The sequence below is a fragment of the Pan troglodytes genome, chromosome 10, assembly GCF_028858775.2.
Source record: "Pan troglodytes isolate AG18354 chromosome 10, NHGRI_mPanTro3-v2.0_pri, whole genome shotgun sequence".
NCBI lineage: Eukaryota > Metazoa > Chordata > Mammalia > Primates > Hominidae > Pan > Pan troglodytes.
Genome location: NC_072408.2, coordinates 56,803,112 through 56,828,954, shown reverse-complemented (window position 1 = coordinate 56,828,954; position 25,843 = coordinate 56,803,112).

Sequence of the window (25,843 nt, the reverse complement as noted above, 5' to 3'; positions counted from 1 at the left end):
GGAAAGTAATACAAAATCTACACCCACAACTAATGGACAACTAATGCACCATTACAGATACACACTCATAAATTCTTCTGACATAATGCCAGGAAGTGTGTGTATGGAAAAGGTGTGGCTATACGTGTGTGTGTGTGTGTGTATGTGGTGTGTATTAATAAGAGAGATTAATTTTGATAGATTATATAGTTTTATGTTGGATATTCTTTCATTATATTGAATGATTGTATAAGAAATAAGAAATTTGCAAATGTCATTTCCACTTATGAGAGTCAATAAAGAAAATGTAAAATGGCTGACTTTGGATCTCACTTCAGACCTACCTCACAGATTGTCAAATCTTATTTCTCACGTTCATCTTTTAGTTATTCCCTTCAGATCAGGTGTGGTCATAAAGGTAAAAAATAACACCAGTGAAAGATAGACATGACTAGTCACCGTATACTAACCAAGAATTCAATGGTATTGAATGACTTACTTTCCTAATACTGGGTCTTTCATTTATTTTATGCTGAAGCAAATGGCCTAATTTGGGAGACAGAGCAAATGGTGGTCTTTCAAGGGAATACCTGTGTTCCACATTTACATCACATGCCAATACTGAAGGAAGGAACTGTGTATCTTTATTTCCATAACTGTAAAATGTCCACACCTAAGCTGCAAACTTCCTAACCTTATTTCAAGCTTACACAGTGAGACAGGTCTGGGACAACCCAGCATCCAACTTGAGAGGCCATTAATCATTTTAAGGATCTGTAAGTGTTTCTTTTGAATTACCCTCCCTCAAACAGGAGTAATGGATCTCCATTTTTCTGAGAGGTGAAAGTTGTCTGGGATTGCTGCCAAAGAAGCTCTGAAGAGAAAGGCCACATCAACTATGCTGAACAGAAAGAGAGAACTATGCTGTAAAATCATCAAGCGACCCAAATAAAATGATACAGAGAATCTTCAGGAAGGATTAAGAAGCACTTTACCTCAGAATCCCTGCCTATGGGCCTGGGAAGCTTTCTTTGTTGTTCTCAGTTACTCTCAGCTATTTCCTGTCCTGAGATGAAGCAGGGACCCCCTTTTTTTAGGGGCCTGTGGACCCCCAAGAATGGAAATAAAGTAAAATCCCGAATTCCTTCAAGGGAAATTCCAGGTATCTAGTTAGCTAATCACAGAAGCAAATAAGTGACTTGTTAAAGACTTGTTACAACCAGGTGGTAGAGGTTGTGCTGCTACCTCTACCACCTGGCTGTAATAGGGCTGGGTGAAGTGGCTTATGCCTGTAATCCCAGCACTTTGGGAGGCCGAGGTGGGTGGATCACCTGAGGTCAGCGGTTCGAGACCATCCTGGTCAACATGGTGAAACCCCATCTCTACGAAAAATACAAAAATTAGCTGGGCGTGGTGGCAGGTGCCTGTAATCCCAGCTATTCGGGAGTCTGAGACAGGAGAATCGCTTGAACCCGGGAAATAGACGTTGCAGTGAGCCAAGATCATGCTATTGCACTCCAGCCAGGATGACAAGAGTGAGTCTGTCTCAAAAAAAAAAAAAAAAGAAGGTAATAGTAGACTAAAACTATAGTCAAGGAAGTTAGAGTTCACAGATGTTTGCTTTCCTTACAGAAACTAAAAATAACATTTTAACATGTGTCCCTGAGTTGTCTTCCAGGGACTCAGACCCCCAGTGAGGACACCCACCAAATCGATCCAATGGCCTGTAGACCTCAGATAAGGGAAAACTGAAGACTAAATTTTGACCATCATTTTTTCTTGCTGAGGGGCTTGGAGAAAATCACACCCCTCAGCTAGGTAGCACTTTTCTGCTGACCCCAAATTTTTAAACAAAGCTTCTATTTCTTAACCAATTGCAAATCAGAAAATCTCTGAAACTACCTGTAACCTATAAGCCTCTGCTTCAAGATACCCCACCTTTTAGGCCAAAACCAATGTGTAACCTCCACGTATTGATTTATGATTTTACCAGTAGCTTCTGCTTTCCCTAAATTTACCCCTGCCTTTCAGGGTTTGAGTGTTTAGCTGCCTGGTCCTCCTTGCTTGCCTGGTGCTCTGCAAAGTCCTTTCTTTTTTTTTTTGAGACAGAGTCGCTGGAGTGCAATGGTGCGATCTCAGCTCACTGCAACCTCTGCCTCCTGAGTTCAAGCTATTCTCCTGCCTCAGCCTCCCAAGTAGCTGGGATTATAGGCGCCCGCTACCACACCTGGCCAATTTTGTATTTTTAGTAGAGACAGGGTTTCGCCACGTTAGTCAGGCTGGTCTTGAACTCCTGACCTCAGGTGATCCACCCACCTCGGCCTCCCAAAGTGCTGGGATTACAGGCCCGAGCCACCGCGCCCGGCCATGCCTTTCTTTCTACTGCTGCAAAACCTTAGAGTAGACATCTGGTTTTACTGCACCAGGTGAGTGGACCCCAGTTCGGTTCTGTAACTTTGCCACAGTTACCAAACTGCATACATTTCACAAATTTCCTGTCTCAAGATTCGTAAACATGTTGTTTCCTTTTCCTGAAAGGCCCTTTTCCTCAGTATCGACATATTGCGTCTTCTAAGCACAGGTCATATGTAGCTTCCTCTACAGAACCCTCCATCTGTCCTAGCCTTCTCTTCCTATGCTTAAAACCTCAACGTTACTGTCAATCTATCTTCTTCCTCTCTACTCCTTCTGAGGAATAAAAAAGTATTCTGAGGAATAAAAAAGAATATTGAAAGCTTGCCATCACTACCTACTAGATTTTAGCCCTGTCATGCTTTCCTTAATTTATTATCCATTGAATTAAATTTTTTATATTAGAATAATTTTTCCGTTATTGAGTTTCAAAAATCTTGTCTCATGCAGCCATCTGAATAACTTTATTCAATAAGACGTTGGCCAGATGCAGTGGTTCACACCTGCTATCCCAGCACTTTGGGAGGCCGAAGTCAGAAGATTGCTTGAGTCCAGGAGTTGGAGACTAGCCTGGGCAACATATTGAGACTCTGTCTCTACAAAAAAGTAAAAAAATTAGCTGGGCTTGGTCGTATGTGCCCGTAGTCCCATCTACTTGGGAGGCTGAGGTGGGAGAATCGCTTGGGCCCAGGAGGTTGAGGCTACAGTAAGCTGTGATTGTGCCACTGCACTCCAGCCTGAGTGACAGATGGGGACCCTGTCTCAAAAAATTAAAAAATAAAATAAAATAAGAAGTTTATATCAGTTTAACAGATAATAAACTAAAGCTCAGTGTACATATGTAACTTTCCAAAGATCACTCAATCAACAAGAGATGGAATCAGCTCTCTGATCCAAATCTATTACTCTTTTCACTGAACCATGATGCTTTCATCACATGAGATTAACATGTGACTTCAAATTTATTACCAATGAGCTTCAAGTAACTTCTTAAGATTAATCTTTAAACTAGAACCACAGTCCTATGTTATTTACAGAAGTAAAAATTACCTTTGAAATAAACCTCCAATATATTTAGAAAAATTGATATGCCCAAACTTCTGTGAGACAGATCCATAAATAATTAGTAAATAAGGAGCTGACAACTAGTGATGATAGTAACACATTAACTGACTAGCAGTCAGTTGCCATGAGATGTATTTTGTTCTTATGATTTTGCATGTATTAGTTAGAAGGAAAAATTTCCTTGTCCACCAAAAAGCTCATTAGTACTAAGCAAAAACGGGTGCCAAGCAAGGGCTCAGCTAATTCTCCTTACTCTTAAACAAATCATTAGATTCTTTATTCCACCCAAAGTCATTCACTAAGATGTCCTTAATGCAAAGGTTAAATAAGTCAGTTCTGGAGAACAGGAAGAATTAATTTGCTTTTCATAAATAAACAAATTTATTTTCAGGTTGACACATGTTTTCAACACAGTTGTTCACTGAGGTGGAAATTTTTTTTTCTTGATTCGATTTGATAACAATTTGAAAGGTTCAATTACATTTCTCCATCTGTGTTTGGACTTCAAAAAGCCTAAATTTCGCAGCAGGGAGACTTAGTCACATCTCCATTGACCAACATTTCCCCAGTAATCTAATAGACTGCTCTTGGTTGGAAAATGAAGTAAACAAACAGGCAAAATTCTTCTATTTCTTGACTTTCTTAAGGTTTGGTACATGGAGCAGCAAAGCATATAGTAGGCGCCATGAAGTAGTGGGGGGGCATTGGACTGTGCTGGAGACTCGCATTCTGGTTCCAGCTCAGCACCCAAGAGCCAGCCGTGTGACTTTAAGGAGGTCAGCCAATCTCTACCAATCTCTGCAAAGTTCAATCAACGAAATGTCTGGACAAGGATTCTTACTAAATTCTTCTCTCCTCTATGATTGGTTGCAATGAGCTTCATATGAATTGTGTGTAGGCCTTGGCAGGGCAATGCTGTTTGATTCAAAACTCAAAAGCTCAGTAAGTGGCTTTCGCTTTTTCAGCCTAACACGTCTTAGGGAGGATTATATATATATATGGATTCACCCTGAAATTTCTTTGAAATTCAAGAACGCCCTAATGAGACACATACTTCGTGACTCAAGATGTGATATTTGTCTATTTTTCTTCTTAGTAACAATGTAGGAGGAAGCTATAAAAATCTGAGTAGGAAAAACGTTCTTAAATTAGCTGCCGTAGTGGTATTGGTTAGTCACAAGAAACCTAAATTACATAGGAGCTTGAAACTTCACCCTATATATTTGTCAAAACTGGACAGAGTAGATACACCAGGCTGATTGAATGCTTTCTCATCATATAATGTAAACCATAGATTCAGGTTCAGTATGCAGGAATTGAATTAAAAGAGAACCAGAATTTAGGTAGAAGATGGAAAATTAGTTTGTAAGTACCTTTTATTCAGAAAATAAGGGTCTATGGAAAAAAATCACAAGAGAGTAAAAGACATAAAAAATTTCAGAGTGAAATGTGATATAACCAAAGAATTCAACTCCTACCAATATCAGAATGTTGCTGTTAAAATATTTCCTATTACTGCTAAGCTTATGAAATCATATGATCAATGACAGAAGACATTGGAATGAAAGAACATTGATTCTGTACACATATCTGTGTTCAGCTTCAGCTGAGATAATTGACAATTCGGCCAGTTTAAATTGAAAAGGAAAATACCTGTGTAATGTAATAGTTTCCTTGTCTACACAAGATGAACAAACTTCTTAGCTGTCAGGTTTTAAGACAAACGTATGAAAATACTACTACCTCACATTCAGTATTCCTCACAGCTTTTCAGAAAAATTTTAAACGTATCTAAAATGTATGAGATGCTCACAGGAACTCTGTGATTAGACAGACCCAGTATCCTCACCTCTCCGTGCACATGGGAAATCTACAGCACAGAAAGGTTAAGGGTCTTCGCCAGGTTCATGTTACTGTAGGCGGAGGTAGGACTCCATTGGATCCATGCCCTCTGAGTATGAAATCCTTCGATTCTAATTTTCCAAAAATGATGTGACTAGAATATGTCCTTTAAGATCCACTTGCAGGGCTGCCTTGTTTTACATTTTTTGTATGGGCATAATAATAAGCTATATAGTTTTTCAAGGTTCAATCCCTTTTTTAAAAAGGATTTAATAATGACCAAAAAGTACATTTCCCTGAACAGCTTCCCTTTCAGGTGACATCACTTTCCTTTCCATCCATTCACAAAAGACACTGTTAAGGGCTGGGTGCAGTGGCTTATGCCTGTAATCTCAGCACTTTGGGAGGCTAAAGCAGGTGGATCACTTGAGGTCAGGAGTTTGAGACCAGCCTGACCAACATGGCGAAACCCCATCTCCACTAAAAATACAAAAATTACCCAGGCATGGTGGCTTGTGCCTGTCGTCCCAGCTACCTGGGAGGCTCAGGTAGGAGAATCGCTTGAACCTGGGAGGCATGGGTTGCAGTGAGCCGAGACTGGGCCACTGCACTCCAGCCTGGGCAACAGAGCAAGATTCCATCTCAAAAAAAAAAAAAAAAAATAGATACTATTAGGGTATTATGTGATGCTGGAATTTTAAGTTCAGCAATAACTTTAGTTCAGGAAGAGAATAATAAAAATATATCTTCAAACAGCTGAGCAGGGAGACAGCATAAAAATGAACTCCCTGAGTCTGGGCATGGTGGCTCACGCCTGTAATCCTAGCATTTTGGGAGGCTGAGGCAGGTGGGTCACCAGAGGTCAGGAGTTCGAGACCAGCCTGGCCAACATGATGAAACCCTATCTCTACTAAAAATACAAAAATTAGCTAGGCGTGGTGGTGGGCACCTGTAATCCCAGCTACTCAGGAGGCTGAGGCAGGAGAATTGCTTGAACCCAGGAGGCGGAGGTTGCAGTGAGCTGAGATTGCGCCACTGCACTCTAGCCTGCGTGACAGAGTGAGACTCTGTCTCAAAAAAAAAAAAGAACTCCCTGGTAACTGGTCTCTAAAAATTGAAACAAGAGCTACTCTTCCTGTTTTACCCCCTGATTTTTTTATAAGCCTGATTTTCCCCTAACCATTCACTCAGTTGTTCCTGCAGTGTCTGTGTGTGATGGGTGACAGGATCATTTTAAAGGATTTGCTTTCGCAGGCAAACTCCTCAGTCTAGATAACAAAATTAAATTATTTACTAGTAGACATAGTTTGCACAGTGCCTGTTCACTGAAGCAGGCAAAAAGATAAAGCTGCTGATGTCACCCATGCTGCGTCACAGGCAGCTTATTTCCTAGGAAACTCCCAGGCAAGAAAGGAAGCAGCTTATTAGAGACAGGCAAAGCTCATTGTTTAAACGAGAGTTTTCTAATCCTTTCCCTTTCTGCCACTCCTAATCTCAAAAGCACCGGCAAGCACTGGTTATAAAATGTCACTGGCACTTTGCTGCTAATCTATTTGATAATGCCTATTTGTGGCTCCTGCTTTAGCGCATTTCAGGACAAGAGCGCTACTAACTTTTCAAAATATCTTTCCTAGAATTTACTTTGAAAGGGAGGATTTAAAGAAGCCAGCTAATTAAACGGGTCCAGTCTCAAACTGATCTCTAGCCGGGATTCAGAGGCAGCACTGACATTGAACAGTGTAAAAGTTGTGTTGCACAGATGGTAGATATGTGACTTCTGCTGTTATCTCATTTATCTGGATAGTCTGCAACTCTTGAGATTTAACTAGCAGGATGAACCCACTGCCACAGGCAAGATCTGACAAAATCTCTGAATGCATTTGAACAGTAATCTTGATAAAGCTTGGCTCAATTTCATACAGATGACAACCTTACATTTAGAAGTTCTGCCCTTATTAAGCATGCAAAAGCCTACCAAAGGAACAAGAAAACAAGAAGGAAAACAGAATTCAGGGTCTATGTTTCCAATTTCAGTTGGGTAAATAAGAAAAAGTGGTAAAAATTTTAGATCAAGATTTTGAATTGAATACCCACGTTTCTCTTTTCTCCATACTCAAATTCCATTAAAAATGCAATTTAAAACTTCAAAAAGGTATCTATTCACTAACACTACTGAGAAAGGGGTGACAAATTAACAAGCTCATGATTTAAAGTATTTTTGTAATGCATAAAACACATTGGATTTTATTATTATTATTATGAACAGTCAAGGGATGTATTACTCAGGAAGCACACGGAACAATGCAATAGAGATGAGAGATTTTTATCTGGCTGAGTTCTCAGCAACTCAATCTCAAGGCAGGCAGTTACGAAAATGGAGAAATGTAGTGGAACAGATATAAAAATATTTAATTGAGAAGAGTTAACAGAAAACTTGTACAATTTCAGCTGCCCCTGCCCCACCTTCCTTTCATGAGCAACAACAGAGGTTGTATCTAACACAGAATTTATCTCTAAAGGAGTGGTATCTATCCCCCAGGAAAAGACTTCCAGAACTTCCCAACCATTGTGTGCCATGAATGGGTTATGGGTAGTGTGGCCATATAACTTGTTGTTCAAATCTAAAGACTTTTGAGAGTGAAGGAGAGTGTTATTAATAACTATTCTGGGACAACAGGTATAAACAGACTGTCACAGGCAAACGTGCAAGTATAGACTTGCTAGTCATGTGTGTCCTGAGATACTGACCCTTTCAGCTCTTGGGTAAACTGAGGCATCCAGAGGTCCCGGGCCAGAGTGAACAATCTCAATCTATTACCACAATGTACCACCAAATATTTACTCTGTGTTATGCAAAAAAGAAAAAAAAAGATTGGGAGCACTGTGTTGAAGAAGTCACATACCCACGGCTCTTCCGTATGTTCCATTTGGCTACTGACAATTTTTAAAAGATGGGCTCAAAATTTAGCAATCAGGAAGCTGCATACAAAAATCTGCATTTGCCATTCAATGGGGTATCCATCCATACTATACCCACATTCTTTTCTGGAAACAATCCAGTGGGGGCAGATCAGAGGCAAAATTCTCTCACCAGGAAGCTTCACTTGTTTATCTAACCTGCTTGTCTCAAATAGTCCATGAAACTTGTTTCCACTATTAATAGGCACTTCAGAGTAAATCCCTCCCCATTTTGGCCTGGAGATTGGGAGGGTGTGGCTGACCCGTTTCACAGCTGCAGACCCTAAAGTAAAGTTGTCTCGCCAGCCCAGATCAGATCTTTTAAATGGGGAGGCATGAGAAGCCACCTTTAACAATCTACCTGGTCTTTCATTTAAAAATAAGATTAGCCACCCAAACACCACAAGATATTTGTGTAAAAAACAGAAGCAAAGAAAGAGAAGAGCTAAAATTCCAAGATAAATCAAGAAATCAACTGGATTTCCCTCACCACTTTTCCACACCATTCCATATACTACTTCATATCATTCTCTTCATGAGGACACTGGCCACTCTGACATTACCCAGCTTATTTATTTGTTCATTGATTGCCTCCTGATTAGAGAGTTATCTCCACAAGAAGGATGATTTTAACGGTTGTTTATTCATACATGCCTTGCCCCTAAAATAGAGGCTAGTACAGAAGCAGCACTATAAATATATTATTTAATGGCATGGAAATAATCACTAAATGAAATACAGGCAGAAATGGTTAAACATGCCTTCTCTTAGGCAGAGCAAGTCTAGAAGTGGGGATGAAGAATAATCTTTTATCTATTAATTTTAAACATTGTATACAACTTTGATTTTTATTATTATATGCATAAATTATTTTTATAACAATTCAAGAAACAAAGAATGAAAATAAACTAATCATCAAGTTAAAACAATCTTTGCTTCCTAAGCTTGGAATTCTTCTCTAACATGGTAACCTAAAATACACATCTCTAAGGAACCCAGAGATTTTACCTGAACAACCCAAGTAATTAATTATTTCTTGCCTTGTTTGTTTACAGGGTTGGTCTTGAACTTCTCAACCACTTCTCAGTCTACTGGCTGAAAAGTAGACAAGTAACAAGTATAGATTCTGAAGTCAAAGGGCCTTGGATTCAAATCCTCACTTTATCATTTGTTACCTGTTTGTCTTCAGCTCTCTATGCATCAGTTAGTTCCCATTCATAAAATGAGGTCTTGGTTAAAATGAAAAATGTTAACATGAAAAAGCAATTGACCATGCCCTGCGCATAAGCACTCAATAAACAACAGTTACTTTAGTAATTATATTTTGTATTTTTTATGCTTCTATATGTTCAAATAATTTAAATATCTGAAATAGACAGTAGGTCATCATCTTTTCTAGGATCATTCATTACCCACCACCTACATATCAGGAACTGTAATGAACTTTGGGGAGATAAATAAAAATAAAATAAGGATATAAACTGTGGACATGAGATGTTTAGCTCTATGCTCTTCATTATCTCATATTCCTCAGATTCCTAAAGGTGAAAATGACAGATGGCAAATAGCTAAAGCTACTATGAATACAGATTTGTCACTGCCACACAACTCTGATTTTGTTTATATGCTTCCTTCTCAATCTCTACTTTTATTGGATCCATGAGTTTTAAGATTAGTCACTCAACTGTTTTGCATCAGCATGTAAGCATAAACTAATTTTATAATATTAGTCTCACACTCCATTTCTATCAGATCTCAGGCACCCAAGTTAGGATAAGTTTAGGAAAAAAAATCAAAAAAGAATTACTGGGCCTGTAATCCCAGTACTTTGGAAGGCCAAGGCGGGCAGATCACGAGGTCAGGAGATCGAGACCATCCTGGCTAACACAGTGAAACCCCATTTCTACTAAAAATACAAAAAAAATAATTAGCCGGGCATGGTGGCGGGCTGTAGTCCCAGCTGCTCGGGAGGCTGAGGCAGGAGAATGGCGTGAACCCAGGAGGCGGAGCTTGCAGTGAGCCGAGATCGCGCCACTGCACTCCAGCCTGGGCAACAGAGCGAGACTCCGTCTCAAAAAAAAAAAAAAAAAAAAAGAATTACTGGAAGGCATTGGAAGATGTGCTGCCCCAGGAAGAGCAATTTAAAAAAAAAAAGTCAACCAAAAAACTTAGGTGCTTCCTATAAGCAAATGGTTTTCTTGTGTTATGCAAAAACAAAATAGTCTATAGGCATTAGCTAAGAAAATGAATAAGTTATTATTTTCAAAAAATGCTAGCCTCATACTCAGTATATTTCTATTCTTCAATAATTTGATTATCTTCTATAAAATAGAAATAGGTGAGTTCCGACATGATGGACTTCCCGAAGTCACTATTTCATACTCCAACTCTAAAAATTAAATATATTTTTTATAAATTAAATTTATGAGTTGAAAAATCACAAGGGGTGCCCCTGGTAAACAATAACCAAAGAGAAATCCTGGAAAGAGAGAAAGCAGAGGAATTAGATTCAAGAAGACAAACGCAGAGCAGAAGCCTCCTGCAAAAAGTGGAAGTGGCTCTGAGCACATCCTGAGTATGGATAGTCAGATATTGGGCTCTGGCACCTGCAACAAAGGAACTAACTAGGTGGATACTTCAGCGAGAGCAGCTGGTAGATTGACTTTTCCACATCTCTGTCCCTCACTAACAAAAACAGAGCCTCTTGTTCCCGGTTGGGAACATAGGTAGAAGAAGTATGTCCAGTTTCAGGTGACCGGGGACATTCAGAAGGAATGAGGAACCTACATGCCTCAAAGGATAGTAAAAATAACGAACAGAGTATCCCATTCAGGAACACTTTCTTCGCGGCCCCATTCCATCCTCTCATTCTTGGGAGGAATATTTACTCTCCAATTTGCCACAGTCTCTGCTACCCACTCTATTTGTTTATTTTAGCACTCCAGTCCCATAGGCATTTGAGTTGTGCCCAGAAAACTACTGGCCATTCTTTGTATAGTCTTGAAAGGAGCAGTGAATTAAAATGGGCTGTAACAAAAACATCACATGTGTTTGTGTTGATCAGGTGACAGGCTGAACTGCAAAAAGCCCCATTTGATAAAATAACTGGCCTTAGCTGTAGGGCTTTACTAAACCAATAATTTGATTTGCTGAGTCCAAAAATAACTGTGTGAACCATCTAGCAAGAAACAGAGAGAATTATGTAGGAGGATTTTCAGAGCCTCTGCAAAGATGGGTTGATCCATCTCCTGAAGGAGCTTGTAGGGGCGAACAAAATATGCTATTAAACTGAAAGGACTTTACATTGTAGGAAATAAGATCTGGGTTATTTTTAAAAGCCTGTTGGCCTGGCAAGGTGGCTTATGCCTGTAATCCCAGCACTTTGGGAGGCCGAGGCGGGCGGATCATCTGAGGTCAGGAATTTAAGACCAGCCTGGCCAACATGGTGAAACCCCATCTCTACTAAAAATACAAAAAATTAGCCGGGTGCGGTGGCACATGCCTGTAATCCCAGCTACTCAGAAAGCTGAGGCAAGAGAATCGCTTGAACCCAGGAGGCAGAGGTTGCAGTGAGCTGAGATCGTGCCACTGCACTCCAGTCTGGGCAACAAGAGTGAAACTCCGTCTCAAAGAAAAAGAAAAAAAAAAGCCCTCCTATCTAAGTCCCCTTTGTTTCTGTGCTTATGTGGTTTCTGAGCAATGACTTATCAACTGAAGTGCTCTCTTTCAACAAATTATTATAAATGGTTGTGTTTATAAGAGATAAAACCTTATTTCAAACTCAAATTGTAACAAAATATCAGGAAGCCCCTGCCATCTGGCTGTACAGAACCAATGTTGAGAGTTAAAACTACAGTAACCAAATATCTTGTGATCTAGAGACTGATAACTAGACAGACTCAAAGTTAATCAAATAAATGAAATAATATTCTGAAATTATGCCCAAATTAGAACACTACACAGGCAATACACTAAATGTCTGATGTTTGAGTTATTACGTATACTTAAAGAGTGTAAACCTAACATAAAGATCTCAAAACTTACAGAAGAGGGAATTCTTTCCTTAAAATTGTTTAATGGCTTTGTCCACAAAGGTGAAAAGAATACTAATATGGTGCAAATAACTATGCAAATTTTTTTTGGAGACGTAGTCTCATTCTTGTCCCCCAGGCTGGAGTGCGGTGGCGCAATCTCAGCTCACTGCAACCTCTGCCTCCTGGGTTCAAGTGATTCTTCTGCCTCAGTCCCCCAAGTAGCTGGGATTACAGGCATGCGCCACCATGCCTGGCTAATTTTTGTATTTTTAGTAGAGACGGGGTTTTACCATGTTGGCCAGGCTGGTCTAGAACTCCTGACCTCAGGTGATCCACTCGCCTCGGCCTCCCAAAGTGCTGGGATTACAGGCATAAGCCACTGCGCCCGGCCTAACTACACAAATTCTTAACTAAAGGTTAAAAAATTAAGCCACTGGTTGGTGTTGTACAAAAGAAAAATGTCATTTTACTTGAGGCCAATGTAGCTTTAGAATAAAGAATAACTTTTGCAATTTAGATTTTAGAAGCTCCTAGAATACATTAGCATCCCAGTTATCTGAAGGTTTTTTAAATGTATATTTCCAAGAGCTTTGCTTATAAAAACTTCAACCAATGAAACTGCTCCTAAGTTAGTCAAGATTCAATGCTACATGTCTGAAGAACTAAAACTTAATTAAAATATTCTCAAAGTATAATCCATGTAGGTTGTGTATACAATTGTTCCTTAGTATTCAAGGGGAATTTGTTCCTCGCTGTGGATTGGTCCTCCCTGTGGATACCAAAATCCACAAGATGCTCAAATCCTTGATATAAAATGGTGTAGTTATTTGCATATATATCGCTAAGGAAAACTCAAGCTGGAAACTGCTTAGGGCAAACCTGCCTCCCATTCTATTCAAAGTTATCCCTCTGCTCACTGACATAAGCGCATATCTGATTGCCTCCCTTGGAGAGGCTAATCGGAAACTCAAAAAATGTAACTGTCTGTGTCTCACCTATCTATGACCTGGAAACTCCCTCCCCACTTGGAGTCTTCCTGCCTTTGCTTCAAGTTGTCCCGCCTTTTCAGACCAAACCAATGTACCTCTTACATATATTGATTGATGTCTCATGGTCTCCCTAAAATGTGTAAAACCAAAGACGTGCCCAGACCACCTTGGGCACATGTCGTCAGGACTTCCTGAGGCTGTGTCACACACGTGTCCTCATCCTTGGCAAAATAAACTTTCTAAATTAACTGAGACCTGTCTTAGATTTTATGGGTTCACAACATCTTATGGGCAAATTTTTCTATGGTCATAAAAAATAAAAATTGCCCCCACAGAAACTTTAAACCTGAGGCAGATCTTCCTCCCTTCTAATCAGTATCCTAATTCTTCCTAGTGTGTGAATGCACAAGCATCATCAGGAATCAGCCTAAGCTGATAATATATAGTACTGTCCAACAGAAACACAATGCAAGCCATAAATACGAAACACATATATAATTTAAAATTTTCTAGTATCACATTTTAAAAAGTAAAAAGAAATCATTTACTTGTTAGTAATATATTTTAACTCAACAGATCCAAAAATAGTATCATTCTCACATGTAATCCAGATAAAATAGTATTTAATTGCTATCAGTGTCTTTAATATAACATTAATAATAGTATCATTAATGTAATATTGAATTAAGGTATAATATATAACATAAAATATGATAATAATATATTAATTATTGATATTACTTTTTGTTTTTGTGCTAAGTCTTTGAGCATGTCTCAAAGCAATCTGGGCACATTTTAAGTGTTCAATGGCCACATGGGGTTAGGGGCTGCCATATTGGATGGCACAGAACTTGGAATACTGGTTCTCTAACTATACTGCCCTCCCCTGTCCCACTTCCACCCAGCCTCCATCCCCCCAATTGCTTTCAAAACCAGGAAAACACAATGTGCAGCAACACTGAAGAGTCAAATAGCCTAGACTGCCACTGCTTGGTAATTTTCCTCTCAGTTTCAGAATTCTGGTTTGAACATCCTTTCATTTTTTTTTCCACTTTGAAATGAGTATTTGAAAGGGAGAAAGAAAATTGGTATATATAGTTGTCCCTCTAATCACTTTCTCACTGTTCAGCAAAACCTGGAATCAGGTTTTGCCTTGCAGTTGATTTTACCTCCACCACCTCATAGTATACTTGTATTTAAGCTAAACACTTACAGTGATAACAGTAATGTTGGTTAAAAAAAAAAAAAAAAAGTTAAGTCAGGTTGACGGCTATTCTGGCACAGGCTTGGGAAATAAAATTCTTTTATCTGGAACTCTCTACCTGTGAATACTGAGAAACAGGTAAGTCTGGCAACATAGCATTTTCACCAGAATACTTGTCAAGTGGATTTCTGCCATGCCTTGTCCTTCTACCTCACCTCTTCTGGCTTTCTAACTGATTGTCTGCTGCCTGCCTGGAATCCCTACTGGCCTTAGACACCCAGTCAAAAGCTGGTCTCTGAGTCAAAGTAGCATTCCGGCAACAAAGCACCAAATGCAGTGCTGGCTCCCGAGAATGTGAGTGGGTCTTGAAGGTCTTAGCTTTTTTGAGTTTGGTTCCATTCTAAAGGAATTTCAGCAAGCAGAAGATTTATCAGATTGATTTAGAAATGCAGCCTTCATAAACTGCATATTAAGCATGTTAAATTCTGCTACATGCTTGAAAACCAAGGCTACAAAATGCTTCTATTACGTTAGCATTTTTTTAGAGGTAGCATGTTAGAGGACCCAGGAAGACAGAAAGGTTAAGTGCCATGTCACAGAGCTAAGCAGACCATCAGAAAGGAGAATAGGAACCAGTTCCGCAGATGCCTGACCCAGCACCCTTGCCACCAACAAATTACACTACCTTCAGGTCTAGTTCTCATCCTTTCTACTCTAGTGGAAATTAATAGAATTAGTAGTCTTTTTGTTTTTTCTGAAAGACAGCATTAGGAATATCTATCAAAATTTCAAACAGGACTATTCTTAACTCATTTATTGACTCATTCATTTCACCTATAAGAATGTATCCTACAAAAACACACACATGCCCAAAGACATTTGAATAAGGATGTTTGTTACGATATTCTTTATGACAGTGAAACATTGAAATCAACTTAAATGTCACTTGCTTTTTAAAAGAATGACATAGATCTGTACATACCGATGTTGGAAAGATCTCCCACACAGAAATAAATTAAAAATTCATTATGCAAAAGTAGTTCTAGCATGATTCCATTTATACAGAAGGGAAAAATACAAATACATGTGTGTAAATTCATAGTAAATGTCTGAAAGAATATTTGCAAAGCTGTTAAAAGTGCTTGTTTCCAGCCGGGCACAGTGGCTCACACCAGTAATCCCAGCACTTTGGGAGGCCAAGGCGGGCGGATCACGAGGTCGGGAGATCAAGACCATCCTGGCTAACTTGGTGAAACCCCTTCTCTACTAAAAATACAAAAAATTAGCGAGGCGTGGTGGCAGGTGCCTGTAGTCTCAGCTACTTGGGAGGCTGAGGCAGGAGAATGGTGTGAACCCGGGAGGCGGAGCTTGCAGTGAGCCGGGATTGCGCCACTGCACTCCAGCCTGGGCGACAGGGTGAGACTCCATCTCAAAAAAAAAAAAAAGTGGTTGTTTCTGCTAAATGCAGGGGACTTTGGGGATGTGCTTTTATATCATTTGACACTGTTACTGGAGAACAAATTCCCATAGTACGTATGAAATTATACATAAACATATTTAGAAAACTATTTTCTAACCTCATTATAAACAAGCCAGAATATTCACAAAGGGCATGCTTATTTAGAAATGTAGATGTTCTTTTAAATAACAATAAATGAAGATTTTTTTAAAGTCCTGTTATGCTAAGAACTTGATTATAAGTCATTTGAGTGTGGCTGAAAAATAAAAAAAAAACTAAAGAATGATCAGCAAGTTAATTATTAAAATTATTCATACTTTTCTCAAGGTTAATTCTGTTGACTGTTTAGTGTTACAAAAGAAATAAAAAACAACTATGTATAATATAATTTCAAGAGGCTTTGAATGTTTACATTTTTAAAGTAGGCTTGTAAATTATAGTCAAAATAATAAAAATAAATTGCTCAGCCTGTGGGTTAAGGTAAGGAAATAAAAAATGATTCAAATATGTCACCTTATGCCAACCGATGATACATTTCACAATATCTGATTTTGTAGAATCAGAGGCAGGACTCATATTCACCTGTGACAAGTTGGAAAGTAGAACCAGGAATGCATGGGACAAAAAAAAACTTCCATTCACACCATATATGAACTGGGACATGTACAAGAAGAGTGGGCATCTGGGTCTTCAGAAGTAGGGACTTGGAAAAACTTTGCAGAGAAAGTGGTGTAAAGAACAATCAAGTCACCAAGTAGAGAAGACGGGGCACTCTTCCAAGTAAAGGGGAGGATAATATTGGCAAAAGCATAGATGCTAAGAACTTAGTAGATCTTGAAAAATTTCAGCAGAGCTAGGACTTAGAGTTTGTTGAGAAGTTGATTGGAGATGGTGCTGAAAATGGGGAATGGAAGCAGATAATCAAGGACCCTCATAAACCAGACAAATGAATTTGGACCTTTTATGTATTAGTCCTGTGCAGACCAGTATGGGAGGTACTATCCACATGTGGCAATGAGTACTTAAAATGTGGCTAAACCAAATTAAGATGTGCTATAAATGTAAAGTAATACACACCAGATTTCAAAAGCTTACTACAAAAAAAATTGTAAAATAACTCTTTTTTTTTTTTACTGATTGCGTGTTGAAATGATAACGTTTTAGATATATTGAGCTAAGTAAAATATACTGTATTATTAACATGAATTTCACCTGTCTTTACTTTTTTTAACTGATTACTGAAAAATTTTAAATTACATATGTGGCTAGAATTATATTTCTACTTGACAATGCTGCTTTAGAGTTACATGTTTTAACAGAGTAGCGAAAAGGTGGGATTTGCATTTTACAACTATCCTTCTGGCAAAAATGTGAAGGACAGTTTGTAGGGAAACCAAATAGGGGGCAGGAAAGACAGTTCCCAGCTATTAAAATAGTCCAAGGAGATACGATGAAAGCTTCTCAAGAGTGCTGGAAACAAAATAAAGAAATAGATTCTATCTCTGGGCTATAGTGAATGAAGGGTTGAAAAGAAGATATTTTATCCTTCTTGCTTGGATGTCTGGGTTCCTGATGATTTTATTCAATTAGAAGATAATGACAACAGGAAGATCTAGTTGCTATGGAGTTTAGGTAAAGATGATTATATTTTTACAGAATATGTTGTGGTGCTTGTGGTACCCAAAATAGACACTTTTCAATAGACATAAAAAAATGCAGGCATTCCAATAAAAGTTTTGGTTGGATGGAGAGACATGTGATTCATCAGTGCATGCATAGTAGCAGATGTCATAAGTATAGATAACATTGCTGGGTAGCTGCCTGTTGCAGGAAGTCAGGGACCCCAAATGGAGGGACTGGCTGAAGCCATGGCAGAAGAACGTGGATTGTGACAATTTCATGGACATTTATTAGTTCCCCAAATTAATACTTTTATAATTTCTTATGCCTGTCTTTATTGCAATCTCTAAACATAAATTGTGAAGATTTCATAGACACTTATCACTTCCCCAATCAATACTCTTGTGATTTCCTATGCTTGTCTTTACTTTAATCTCTTAATCTCTTCAGCTGAGGAGGATGTATGTTGCCTCAGGACCCTGTGATAATTGCGTTAACTGCATGAATTGTACAGCTTGTGTGTTTGAACAATATGAAATCTGGGCACCTTGAAAAAAACAGGATAACAGCAATGTTTAGGGAACAAGAGAGATAACCTTAAACTCTGACCACCGGTGAGCCGGGCAGAACAGAGCCATATTTCTCTTCTTTCAAAAGCAATTGGGAGAAATATCACTGAATTCTTTTTCTCAGCAAGGAACATCCCTGGGAAAGAGAATAAGCCCCTGGGGGTGGGTCTATAGATGGTCCCCTTCAGTGTGGCCGTCTTCTATGGTCGAGGCTGTAGGGGTGAAATAAACCCCAGTCTCCCATAGCACTCCCAGGCTTATTAGGAAGAGGAAATTCCTGCCTAATAAATTTTGGTCAGACTGGTTGTTCTCAAAACCCTGTCTCCTGATAAGATGTTATCAATGACAATGGTGCCCGAATCTTCATTAGCAATTTTAATTTTGCCCCGGTCCTGTGGTCCTGTGATCTCACCCTGCTTCCATTTGCCTTGTGATATTCTATTACCTTGTGAAGTACGTGATCTTTGTGACCTACACCCTATTCATACACTCCCTCCGCTTTTAAAAATCCCTAATAAAAACTTGCTGGTTTTGCAGCTTGTGGGGCATCACGGAACCTACCGACATGTGATGTCTCCCCTGGACACCCAGCTTTAAAATTTCTCTCTTTTGTACTCTGTCCCTTTATTTCTCAAACTGGCCGATGCTTAGGGAAAACAGAAAAGAACCTATGTGACTATTGGGGTAGGTTCCCCGATAGCTGCCCTTTTTGAAAAGAATACAGAACTCTGAGGAATACCAACATTTATGGGGAGAGTAAAACATCTGTTGGGAGATTAGGAAAAAGAAGCCAGAGGGACTGGAAGAGAACAAGGAAATACTGTTCCAAAAGCCTAGCAAGAAGTATTCAATGACAAGGTAGTCACCAAGCCATAGAAAGGTCCATTGAGAGGCCAGACACGGTGGCTCTTGCCTGTCATCCTAGCATTTGGGAGGCCAAGATGGGTGGATCACCTGAGGTCTGGAGTTCGAGACCAGCCTGACCAACATGAATAAACCCCATCTCTACTTAAAATACAAAATTAGCCAGGCATGGTGGCACATGCCTGTAATCCCAGCTACTTGGGAGGCTGAGGGAGGAGAATTCCTTGAACCAGGGAGGCCAAGGTTGCAGTGAGCCGAGATTGCACCATTGCACTCCAGCCTGGGCACCAAGAGTGTAACTCCGTCTAAAAATAAATAAATAAATAAAAATAAAGGTCCATTGAGATAAGAAAAGTACCCATAGCACAGAATTCATTGCAGCTTAAAGGGTGATTTAAACGCATTTTAAGTTTATTATCTCATTTAATTATCACAGCAACCTTATGAGATAAGTGCTATAATTATTCCCATTTTACAAATGAGAAAATGAGAGGTACCAGAAAGCTAAGTAACTTGTCTGAGATCACACAACAGATGAGGGGAAGAGACAGGAGTGAAACCCAGGTCACCTAGTACCCATATTCTTACTTGAAATCCCAATTATTCAGATGTATAGAACCAGCTCATCATCTCCCCTGAAATACTAAAGGAGCTAAGAGAAGTTTGTATTATCAACAACAAGATGAAAATAAGAACAATTTATTTCTTTTAAGCTGCCAGCTTTGGATCAGTTCTTCAGGACAGTGAAGATTACCTGAAGGACAAGGTAAATGGGAGTGACTTTTGCTTGACCTCTGTCACCACTCTTGCTGGCTATTCTAAAGGATTTTAGAATCAAACAAGCCTGTCCTAGGCAGCGGTGCTGGGAGGGTGGGGACACCCAGTAACCTATTCCCCTGCAGTAGATGTCAGCAGTAGACAAGGAACAGGAAGGATTGACCCAGAAAGCAACAAGATTCAGGAGGACGGCGGTCACTCCTTTTTCTAGCCCTCTCTGCAACCTCCTCATGTCCCCGCTCTCAGTTCCATCTTTTCTAAATCCTGTGTAGAAGCTTCTGTAGACTTTGGGGAGGTGAGACAATACACCCATTATAGAACCCCTGGAAGCCACAGGATTTGATGTAGGCCTTCTTTCTAGCTCAGCTCAGTAATCTTCATCAGTCATCATCCTGTAGTGTCTAAGAGAACTAAGAAATCTCCCTTAGGAAATGTTGTTTTCCTCTTCCCATGATTATCATAACAGAGGCTTTCGGCATTATGTTTTTGTTTTGTTTTTGGTTTTGGTTTTTTGAGACAAAGTTTCACCCCTGTTGCCCAGGCTGGAGTGCAATGGTGCGATCTCGGCTTGCTGCAACCTCCACCTCCTGGGGTTCAAGCGATTCTCCTGCCTCAGCCTCTGAGTAGATGGAATTACAGGTGTGCACCATCACACCTGGCTAATTTTGTATTTTTAGTAGAGATGGGGTTTCACCATGTTGTCCAGCCTGCTCTTGAACTCCTGGCCTCAGGTTATCCACCAGGCTTGGCCTCCCAAAGAGCTGGGATGCGCCACCGCACCAGGCCTTGGCATTATGTTTTGATGACAAAATTCTGACAAGTCAGATTCAGTGAGAATCTAACAAAAGTCATTCTAGTAATTATTATTTAATAGCTCTGCCGTGGCCTGCCACTGGCCCAAAACATTTCTTCTCCTTTCTCACCCACCTAGAATAAAGCCTGTGATAATTTTTGTTAGAGAGTTTTTCATTTGAGTCTCCAAGTGTCTTATTTTGAACAGCAAAAATCCCTGTGAATTTTGGTATTTGACTAACTCACCCCAGAAACAAGAGATCATTTATGGAATGATGATTTGATGGGGGATGAACACTACATTAGCAGCATATTTTGGGTACTATCTGTGTATAGAATGCTTGATAGATAAACAGGAGGGGTACAGGGTAGGGGAGGCTCCCTAAGGAAACACCTAGGAATTGGGTAGGAAAAGAGAAGAGCGCAGAGAATAAATCACGGTCACTACTGCATTTTCCATGAATTCCTTCCTATCAGAAGGTTTTCCTCCAAACATTGACTCTTCAAAACCCAGTTCTGATGGGCCTCACTGAACTGACTGGCTGGGATTTGAATCCTTTTGGGAGAATTGTCAAGTGCCACAGAACATGACAGAGCAGAAGTAATAAAACTGAGATTTGTGGCTCTGACTAGAGGGGAAAAAATACTTCAGTCTAGAAGTCTAGAATACTTTTTGAAGGTATAATTTTATTTCAGGTAAATTCTGGCTAAATTATTCCAACAGGATTTAAAACCCTTATTTAATAAAGTTACAATCAAGTCAGGAGTTTTGGCCTTAATGTAGGCACAATTAACCTTGAGATTAGAGGGCTGAAGGATGGGTAATTTATAGACTCACGAATTGCTTCTCCCTCATGAGAACAAGGGCAATGGGAACGTGAGCATTATTTACAGTACTGTACTCATCTCTGTGTATTGCTGGACATTTTCAGGAGTGGGGTCCAGAAACATGTTGAAGTCAAGAATTCCTCCAATAGTCCGGAATGTTAAAGAAGGATATGGGCTGAGAGTGGTTTCTGAGGAGAATAAAGCAAAGTACAAAATAAGCACCAATAAAATAAGTGCAAAGATTACTATTAATGTTTCTAACATTGGTATGCTACCTAGGCTGGCTGCCTAATTATATTAGGCCCTATTCATAGCTGTAATAACCTGTAAGTGTGTGCCTGGATTTCCTGGTTCCACGTGTTCACAATTTTATTTTTCAAAGAGTTCATCAAGTCAGTTACTTACTGCACTTATGCACTGAAGGGGTTAAAATATGCCATTCTGGTGTATTGACAATTTAAGTTAAGGGCACTTGAAAAAGAGCAGGTGCAAAAAGATCACTCTGACCTTTCTCCTGTTTCTTAAAAGGTTGGAATCCCCATGTGAAAGATACCCACCCTATGCTAGAAAATGCAACATTCTCATCACCAAGGACAGAACGTTGAGACTAAGAAAATACTGTGCAGACTTTGTTAAAATAACTCTTGTCCTTTAAGCCTCCCCAAATAATTTAATTGCTTTCTTCACAATTTGCTATTCTTTGTCCAATTCAGTATATAAGTATCTGACTCTAACTGCTTCTTCAGGTCTTTATTTATTTATGAGGGCTTCCATGCTACGTAAAACATGTGTCAAATAAATCTGTATACTTTTCTCTCATTACTCTATCTTAGGCCAATCTAATTATCAAACCAAGCTGGGAGCATTAAGAGAATGGAGGTGGAATTTTTCCACCCCTACTACACACACACACACACACACACGCACGCGCGCACCAGCGAGAAAGGGAGTTAGTTTAAACCCAAGCACACAATTAAGGAAAGCCACTGCAGAAGCAAGGCATTTCAAATATTTCTAGCCTAATTTAATGCAGAAATGTGGCCTTGGCAATGTTTATCTTGTTGAGATGATAAGGCAGAGCCGGAGACATTACATTACCATGAAATTTCTAACACTGATTGTTCAAGTGGCTTCTGATTTCTCCAGTTACATGTCTTTATTGTTATGTGTCTTAATGGTATTTTGCAATATATTAGAATGAATGTATATCTTTCATTAAAAAAATTTTCATTTTGAAACCAAAATGTTAAATTGTAGAAAATCGCTCACTCGATTTGCTTCTAATTAATAAGCATTTTTAAAAGAGAAAAGACAAAATTAGCATTTAAATTGTGCATTTGCTTCTTTATAATTTAACCAGACAATCACATTACCTTGGGCATTGGAATTCAGGAGAGGAACACCATGAGCATTAAAATCATTCTCTATGCAATTATATAAAGGATGAACTCCATAGAGATTGCTAAATGGCTGCAACAGCAAAAAGAAATACTATGTTTTCTGATAGTTTAGTATCATTTTATTATTTTACTAAAAGAGACACTGTAGCAATTAATGACCTGCGAAAAATGTATAATTTCTCTTCTGAAGTTAAAGGCAAACTAGTGAAAACTTGAGTGGATGTAAAATTTTGAACTTCTCTTTATGACTAAGTATAAACCGATATGATTTCTGAGAGTAAGTCATATTTACAGTTATAGAGTAAATAACATGCATACTCTATTAATAGAGTAAATCTTATTTATATTTATAGGCTCTTATAGAAATTCATTATAATTCATGGTCCCTGCTTCTTTCCATAAACAAATTTCTAGTATTAACAATCTATACTCACATATTACCGTTGGTGAGTGAGCTCTGGAAAACATTCCATATTTAACAAAATTCATGTCATGCTTAAAGGATAGATGTTCATGTTCACCAAATCCACAGATTGGAGTGGATGGGACCGCAGTTGTCATTTGTATAAACTGGTTAGAAAAAATCAGGCCTCCAAGAAACGTTTCCCACCTGTGCCAGACAAGAAGCAAGAAGACAGTAACTAGGCAGCTCTTACTGAGAAAGTCTTTTTTCCATTAGATTCTGGTTTTAATAAATCCTGTAAAGTTAGCTCAAAAAGAGGATGACAGAACAAAAACAGGTGTGAGGGAATCTGAGGGAATGGTAGGAAATTCATGTCCATTGAGTATTTACTAAATGCTAGCCCATACACTGATTATAAATTATATGGTGTTCATTCAATCCTTATAATGGCCCTGTGGAAAAACATTATTATTCAATTTTATAAAGGAAGAAAATGAGACTCAGAAAGAGTAAAATGTCAGGCTTCTGAGCCCAAACTAAGCCATCAGATCCCCTGTGACCTGCACTTATACATCCAGATGGCCTGAAGCAACTGAAGAACCACAAAGGAAGTGAAAATAGCTAGTTCCTGCCTTAACTGATGACATTCCACCATTGTGATTTGTTCCTGCCCTGCCCTAACTGATCAATTGACCTTGTGACATTCGTTCTCCTGGACAATGAATCTCAGGAGCTCCCCCACCAAGCACCTTGTGACTCCCGCCCCTGCCAATAAGAGGACAACCCCCTTTAATTGTAATTTTCCACTACCTACCCAAATCATAAAACTGCCCCACCCCTACATCCCTTTGCTGACTCCTTTTTTGGACTCTGTCCTCCTGCACCCAGGTGATTAAAAAGCTTTATTGCTCTCACAAAGCCTGTTTGGTGGTCTCTTCACACGGAGGTGTGTAACATAAAGTCCCATAACTTGCCTAAAATTTTACAAATAATAGTGCCAAAATTCAGTGAGTTTTGCCTCCTCAAATTTTAGCAAAGCATTTTATCTGTGGAGATGGAAGTAGGTCTTTCTTGAAATAAAAATAGTCCGTGTTCAAATAAAAGTTGGAAAATATTGGGTTACCCAAACCTGGATAGATTCCTTTTTCAGAATTTTTTTTTTTTTTTTTTTTTTTTTTGGAGACAGAGCCTTGCTCTGTCGCCCAGGCTGGAATGCAGTGGCGCCCTCTCGTCTTGGCTTACTGCAAGCTCTGCCTCCCGGGTTCACGCCATTCTCCTGCCTCAGCCTCCCGAGTGGCTGGGACTACAGGCACCCGCCACAACGCCCGGCTAATTTTTTTGTATTTTTAGTAGAGGCGGGGTTTCACTGTGTTAGTCAGTATGGTCTCGATCTCCTGACCTCATGATCCGCCCGCCTGAGCCACCCAAAGTGCTGGGATTACAAGCGTGAGCCACCGCGCCTGGCCTCCTTTTTCAGAATTCTTAATGAGGAACATTATGATTCTCCAAGAATGCTTGATTGTTGCAAGCATAATGATTCTCCAAGAGGTGACTCTCACATATGACATTTTTCAAAGGTAATAGATTATAGAAACCTATATAGAATGCCTGTGGAGATTGTGGAAGCCTATCTTCAATCACTTCAGGGAAAGGGAGAGAGCAGCCGTGGTGTTGGTGACATTACAGCAGTCGCAGTAATGGTAGCCCCCATGCTGCTGCCCAACTCATACCTCGCACACCTCTATTGTGGTTCAATGCCTGGTCCTAGTCCACAAGACCAACAGGTGCACCTAAGTCCACTGTGAGAGGAGACTGCTACTAAGTAACAGCATGGTATGGCCAGTGCTGTTACTTAATATGTTTGGTAGAAATCATTGCTTTTAGTCTCTCTCTCCTCATTCAAGGAAAGTTTTCCGAGTGCCATGAACTCTCCTGAGCACTGAAGAAATAGACAGAGGAATATGAAGCAGGAACAGTAGATCATTACAACACAATGGGCTATGTGGAGATAAACAAGCGCTTGTTAATAAGGGCACAGAAGAAGGGCATGCATATACCATAGCCTGAGAAGGTAAAAGATCAGGGGAAGCTATTAAGAGCAGGTCAGATTCTGCATACGAAGAGGAAGAGTCTGTATCAACTCTGTTTCCCATAGGAAAAAAGCTTTTAACTTTTTCTCGTGTTCTTAGTTGGATACAGGTTTCTCAAACCCTAATAAACAAGAAAACTCATTTAATCTTTCAAGTCATCAGGAGCCTCTGAACAAGATTTATCTTTCATTTTTCTCTCTGACAAGTATCCAAGCCTCTATGTATAACTTTCTAATAATTCACTAAAAAGTCACTTAGCCAAAAAGACCTGAAATAAACACCAAAATGCTACTGGAGTCCTTTCTGATTAATTAATAATATTAATAGTAACCATTTGCGTCAAAGATTGTATAAGAATATATATATATATTTGACACAGAATCTCACTCTGTGGCCCAGGTTGGAGAGCAGTGACATGATTATTGCTCACTGCAGCCTCAACCTCCCAGGTTCAGGCAATCCTCCCACCTCAGCCTCTCTAGTAGCTGGGACTACAGGTGTGTACCACCATGCCTGGCTAATTTTTTTTAAAAAATTTGTAGAGACAGGGTCTCACTA